Source organism: Heterodontus francisci, unplaced genomic scaffold (assembly GCF_036365525.1).
Source record: "Heterodontus francisci isolate sHetFra1 unplaced genomic scaffold, sHetFra1.hap1 HAP1_SCAFFOLD_398, whole genome shotgun sequence".
NCBI lineage: Eukaryota > Metazoa > Chordata > Chondrichthyes > Heterodontiformes > Heterodontidae > Heterodontus > Heterodontus francisci.
The window spans coordinates 802,501-809,457 of NW_027140825.1; positions in this window are offsets into that span (position 1 = coordinate 802,501).

Consider the following 6,957-nt stretch of genomic DNA (forward strand, 5'->3'; position numbering starts at 1 on the left):
TGTAAATCTAGTGTGTCACGACAATCATAACTCAACTCTTTTTATTGTAATAAACACTTTCACTCTGCATAAGGGAACGGTAGGTCAAGGTACCGAGCAATTTTATCTGAAACAGGTGTTTCCTGCTGCCTTTGGTGTTGTTGTTGAACGGCTCCATCTCTCTGAGTCACTGTGATCTCTCCAGGCACAGAAATACACGGCCGAGTGATTCTCCCGCAGGCTGGAGGTCTCCAGTTTGAAGTTGTATTTATTTAGTCTTTGGGAGTATATAGAGAGAAACTATTACCGCTGGTTTGGGAATCTAGGACTAAGAGGCAAAGACTAAAGAATAGAGCCAGACCTTTCAGGAGTGAAATTAGGAAACACTTTTACACACAATGGGTGGAGAGGTTTGAACTCTCTTCTGCTAACGGAAATTGATGCTGAATCAATTGTTAATTTGAAATCGGAGATGAATAGGTTTTTGTGATCCAAAATAAATATTAAGGGATGTGGGGCAAAGGCGGGAATATGGAGTTAGATCACAGATCAGCCATCGTCTCATTGAATGGTGGTACAGAATTGAGGGCCTGAGTGGCCCCTTCCTGTTCCTGCCTTTCTCTCAGCAGTTTTGCTGGCATTGAATTCTGTATTTTGGGTAAAGAATTCACCTCAACTCCCTATCGGATTTCAGTTTTTCTCAGCTTTTATTCTCTGCTTTATTCCTATCCTCTTCGTCCCCCAGTCTTTGTACAATCAGCTAATGGGAACAGTTTTTCTTTGTCTACTTTATCTAAACCTCTCTTCATTTTGTCCACTTCTGTCAAATCTCCCCTCAATTTCCTTTGCTCCAAGGAGAACAACCCCAGCTTCACCAAACTAACCATGCAGTTAAACTCTCTCATCCCTGGAACCATTCCAGTAAATCTCCTCTGCACCCTCTCAAGGACCCTACATCCTTCCGAAAGTGTGGTGACCAGAACCGAGCTCAGTACTCAAGTTATGGCCTAAACAGAACCTCATATATGTTGAGCACAACCTCCCTGCTTTTGTACTTTATACCTCTATTCATGAATCCCAAGATCCCATAAGCTTTGTGAACCTATTTCTCCATATGTCCTGCCACCTTCAAAGATCTATGCACATTAACCCCCAGGTCCCTCTGTCCTTGAACACTCTTTAGGCCTGTGTTATTAAGTCTGTATTTCCTCTCTGTCTCCCTTCTGCCAAAATGTATCTCCTGATAACAATGTAGTTCACTGTTAACTGCCTCTGAAATGGACTAGCAAGTCATTCAGTTAAGGGCAATTCGGCATAGGTAATGAATGCTGACCTTGTCAGTGATGTGCACATCCCTGAATGTGTGTATTTTATATAAAATTATTCCTTCTCCATTTTCTTTCACTGTTTTCTGACATTGCTTCCCCTCTTTACTTCCTTCAGATCATCTGTTTTGGTATATCACAAGTGTTGCTCAAACCAGTCACTATGAACGAGCAGACTTGGGAAAATCCAGTTGTCTATTTTGTGTGGAATGGTTATGATTTGAATCTGTTTCAGAGTTAGTGGAATTGACTATTAGGTAGATTGGTCAAGTCACTGCTGCATTGCTCACTCAGTCTTTCCAGAAGCAAGTGGGACTCAGGATGCGGTGGAGCTCCATCCCCACCCCGTGGCTGTCATGTGTAACTACAGGCACCTGAGATTTGCACAGTGCAATTGATAAAATAGGCATCATGAAGACATGCTTTGAAATTGCTCCGTCTTCCCATTTTTTATACATTGCTTCGGCTGGTGATGCTGGTGACATCGAATTAGATAGAATATGCAGAACAAATTCCGATGGGACCATGTTCCAGACTAGGCTGGAGCAGATGGCAGTGTAGTTGGCATGTCACTGTGCTAGCAAACCAGAATATGGGGTGAATCTCCAGGGGACATGCGTTCGAATCCCATGACGTCAGATGGTGGAATTTAAATTCAATTAATGATTAAATACAATTATTTCATTGGAAAATCTGCAATTGAAAGTTAGTCTCAGTTAAGGTGCCCTGACACCCAGCTGGCTCACTCATGTCTTTTAGGGAAGGGAATCCGCCGTCCTTACCTGGTCTGGCCTGCATGTGACTCCAGACCCACAGAACACAAGAAATAGGAGCAGGTGTAGACCATATATCCCATTGAGCCTGCTCCGTCATTCAATACAATCATGGCTGATCTTGGGTTTCAATTCCACTTTCCTGCCTGCTCCCCATATCCGTTGATTTCCTGAGGGATCAAAAATCCCATCCTTAAATGTATTCAATGAAGGAGCATCCACAACACTCTGGAGTAGAGAATTCCAAAGATTCACAACTCTTTGAGTGAAGTCATTTCTCCTCATCTCAGTCCGGAATGATTGATCCCTTATCCTGAGATTTCTCACTGCCTCATTTCTTGAAAAGCTGTGTAACATTTGTCAGCTTTCAATCCGATGGGACCATTCCTGAATCTAAGGAATTCTGGAAAATCATAGCCAGCGCCTCCACTCTCTCTGCAGCTATCTCTTTTGGAACTCTAGGATGTAATCCATCTGGTCCAGGGGACTTGTCAGATTTTAATCCCTCGAGTTTCTCCAAGAATTTTTCTCAATTGATATGAATATCCTTAATTTCCTCACTCTTTTTAGCCCCCAGATTACTGCCTATTTCTGGGACTGAACTTGTGTCTTCAACTGTGAAGACAGGCACAAAATATTAGTTCAATTCCCCTGCCATTTCCCCATTCCCCATGATAATTTCTCCTGTCATTCCCTCTAAGGGACCAACGTCAACTTTAGCTACTCTCTTGCTTGTTATGTAAAAGCTCCTACCATCTGTGTTTATATTGCTGGTTAGCTTATTCTCATATTTTATTCCCACATCTGATGAAAGAACATAAACAATGTCTTCATCCAGCCCTATCAGTATGACATGCTATTTCCTGCTCCCTAATGTTTTTATCCAGCATCCATTTACATATATCTTGTTATACACTTAATTTATTTCTGTGTGCTAGTGAATTCCACATTCTCACTACTCTGTATAAATTCATTTCTTGGAGTTATTAGTGAGTATGATGTATTCATGACCTTCCCTACAAGTGCAGGCATCTTCTCCACCTCTACCCTATTATATTGCTTCAGAATCTTAAACACCTCTAACAGGTCACCCTCAGCATTGTCCTCAGCACTTCAGGTGTCGTCTAAACAAAGCCTGTAGAGATAAGAATTATGCACAGAGCTCCAGGTGTGGTCTAACCGAGGTACGGGTTGAAGAGCCGTTCGATGAACCATTATACAGGTGTGGGCAGAGAAAGTGTGTGTTGTCTGTCTGGAGGTTGTGGGGAGTCAGAACATGGACGTTCTGCGACTCGAACGGGCACTGAACAGATGCAGATCCGCATCCGATCAGCGAGGGCTGCTCTTCACCGAATGCTGGGTTAAATGCACCCGTTTGAAGGGAGACGTGTGAGGGTTTTTGTCAAGGCGGCCAATGACTCTGAACCGCTGTGTCCCATCACCAGCTGCACAGAAATACACCGCCTCATCCGTGGCGTTCACACTCTCGATCGTCAGAGTGGATTTCTTATTGTCCAGAGTCCTGGTAATAACAAAGCCGCTCTTAAAACCATCTTCATACTGAGGTTCACCTGCTGTATAGGTAAACCCGATTAACAGGAATCCTCTGCCGGGGGACTGACGATACCAGTACATGTTATCGCGAACTGTTCCTTTCTGCGGACAGTTCATTTCCACGGGTCCAGGTTGTTTAACAGCAAGTGACTGAGGCCATTGATATATCACATCACCCCGGCAAACACCTAGAAAGAGAAATTAGAGGGAATGAACTAGTATCGATGGAGTTACAATTGCGACAATGGACGTCGGTGTTGCACCGAATTAACGACGGAAATTCCCTCTGTGTCCCAATTTCCTACAAGAACCTGGATCTTTACAACTGTAAAATAGAAATGTGGAATCCACAAGCTTGCAATTGGGTGCAAACATTAAAGAGTTAACATCATATTAATAACACTTGTCTTCCCAAACTAGGGGACAGATTAATGAGTTCACTGTCTTATATGAAATAATCGATTACTGATTTCACAAGTCACCGCCGCTGAGTTTTATTGAGATCATTAATCATCCCATTCAGTTAAACAAATGTAGAAGAGTGATTGGGACAGAATTTTAACCTACTCAGCGCCAGAAGGGAAATAGCAATTACGATGAAACTGAAAGGCATGTTTGCGGTGGATCTGAGAGACTTTCTGCTGGTTACTCTGGGTTTTAAGTGAGGGAGAGAGATGAGGTGTAGGCAGAGCGGATCGTCATAACAGGAATTTCTCTCAAGGCAATGATCCCCGCCCCTACCTTTGATTTGTCCCCCATTCTTTTGTTTGCTTCCATCCGCACCTTTCCACTTGTTTCTTCTCTCCATTTTCCTCCTTCCAACCCACTTTCTACTCTACTGCAAATATCCCCACTTTCTTCCCTTTGTGAGCTTGCTTTCATGCCGAGGTGAGGGGAATTCTGAAGGTCGCGAGGTGTTCGAGAGGATAGGTGAATAAAACAAGGGGCGGTGCAACGATCGCTGCTTTGGGTGACTCCAGAGGTAACGGTGCAGAACAGGGGATTATTAACATCCTTTTGCAAATTAAAATCAGTAGTGGAGGAAGAGAAGGTGGATAGTTCGATGGCCGTGGAGGCGGCTCATGTAACATCACTGTAAAGTGGAAATCTAACTGCGTTTAGCATTGAAAGTGAGAAGATTGCCGAAGCAGAGGAATTGACTCATTGATCAGCGGCGCCAAAGCCTGTGGTGGCGCGAAATATAGTGGAGCCACTGCGCCGACCAGTGGCAGCATGGTGCAACTGCAACCAGCTGTGTTTGTTAATTTCCCAGTGAAACCCATGCTGTGGGCTTCTTCAAGTCACTTCCCGAAATTCATCCTCCTTCTCAGTGTTTCATCCTCTCCTGCCGAGGATTATTACCCACAGAATTAACGATACAAATTCAGTCTTTGTCCTAATTTCCACCCAGTATCTGTGCAGATGTAAAGCAGAATAGTGGAATCTACATGGGTAGAAGTGGGTGTAGATTTTACATGGTAAACAGTATATTCGTAACACTTTTGTTGCCAAAGAAGGGGGAACAGATTAATGAGTTCACTATCTTATATTCAATAATTGATTGCTGATTTCACAAGTCACCACCGCACAGTCTTGTTGAGATCATTAATCAGTTGATCAAATGTAAAACAGTGAGTGTGACAGAATTCAAACATACTCAGCGACAGAAGGAAAATAGCAAACGTCGATGAAATTGAATGGCATGTTTGCGGTGGATCTAAGACACTTTCTGCTGGTTGCTCTGGGTTTAAGGGAGCGAAGCTGAGGGAGGAAACATTACTGGGATTAGCATTCTTGAAAGTTGATAAATCACCAGGGCCGGATGAAATGAACCCAAGGCTGTTAAAAGAAGCAAGAGAAGATGTAGCAGAGCATCTTTTTGCAGTCCTCACTGATTACAGGTGTGGTGCCGGAGGATTGGAGAATTGATAACGTTGTGCCTCCGTTTAAAAAGGGAGCGAAGGATAGACTGACTAATTACAGGCCAGTCAGTCTGACCTCAGTGGTGAGCAAATAATTGGAATCTATTCTGGGAGACCGGATAAACTGTCACTTAGAAAGGCACAGATTAATCCAGGATAGTCAGCATAGATATGTTAAGGGACGATGTTGTTTGATCAACTTGATCGAATTTTTTGAAGTAGTAACAAAGAAGATAGACATTAGACATAGGTAGTGCAGTTGACGTGGTCTACATGGATTTTAGCAAAGGCTTTTGAAAAGGCTCAGTGGCAGGAAACAAAGGGTAATTGTTGATGGCTATTTTAGTGAATGGAGGGCTGTTTCCAGTGGCGTTCCACAGGGCTCAGCACTGGGTTCCCTGCTTTTTGTGGTATTTATGAACGATTTGGATGTAAATGTAGCGGGTCATAATCGCGACATGTGCAGACAACACAAGGATTAGCCGTGTGGTAGATCGCGAGGAGGATAGCTGTAGGCTGCAGGAAGATATCGATGGTCTTGTCAGATGGGCAGAAGACTGGCAAATGGAATCCAACTTGGAGAAGTGTGAGGTGATGCATTTGGGGAGGTCAAACAAGGCAAAGGAATACACGATTAATGGGAAAATACTGAGAAGTGCAGAGGAAGTGAGGGACCTTGGAGTGAATGTCTACAGATCCCTGAAGGTAACAGGACAGGTCGATAAGGTGGTTAAGAAGGCATATGGAATCCTTTCCTTCATTAGCTGAGGTATAGAATACAAGAGCAGGGAGGTTATGCTGGAACTGCATAACTCATTGGTTAGGCCACAACTTGAGTATGTGTGAAGTTCTGGTCACCTCATTACAGAAAGAATGTAATTGCACTAGAGAGGTTACAAAGGAGATTAACAAGCATGTTGCCAGAACTGGAAAATGCAGCTATGAGGAAAGATTGGATAGGCTGGGGTTGTTCTCCTTGGAACAGAGAAAGCTGCGGGGAGATCTGATTGAAATGTACAAAATATTGAAGGGGTCTGGATCGAGTGGATGTGAAGGGTCTATTCACCTTGGCAGAGAGGTCAGTGATGAGGAACCATAGCTTTAAAGTGATTGGTAGAAGAATTAGAGGGGAGATAAGGAAAATCATTTTTCACCCAGAGGGTGGTGATGGTCTGGAACTCACTGCCTGAAAGGGTAGTTGAGGCAGAGACCCTCAACTCATTCAAAAGGAGTCTGGATATGCACCTCAAGTGCTGTCACCTGCAGGGCGACGGACCAAATGCTGGAAGGTGTGATTAGAATAGGTGGATCGTTTTTCGGCCGGCACTGATGTGATGGGCCAAGTGGCCTATTTCTGTGCCTTAAACTTTCTATGAGACTATTGGAGTGATAGAGTGTATGTGA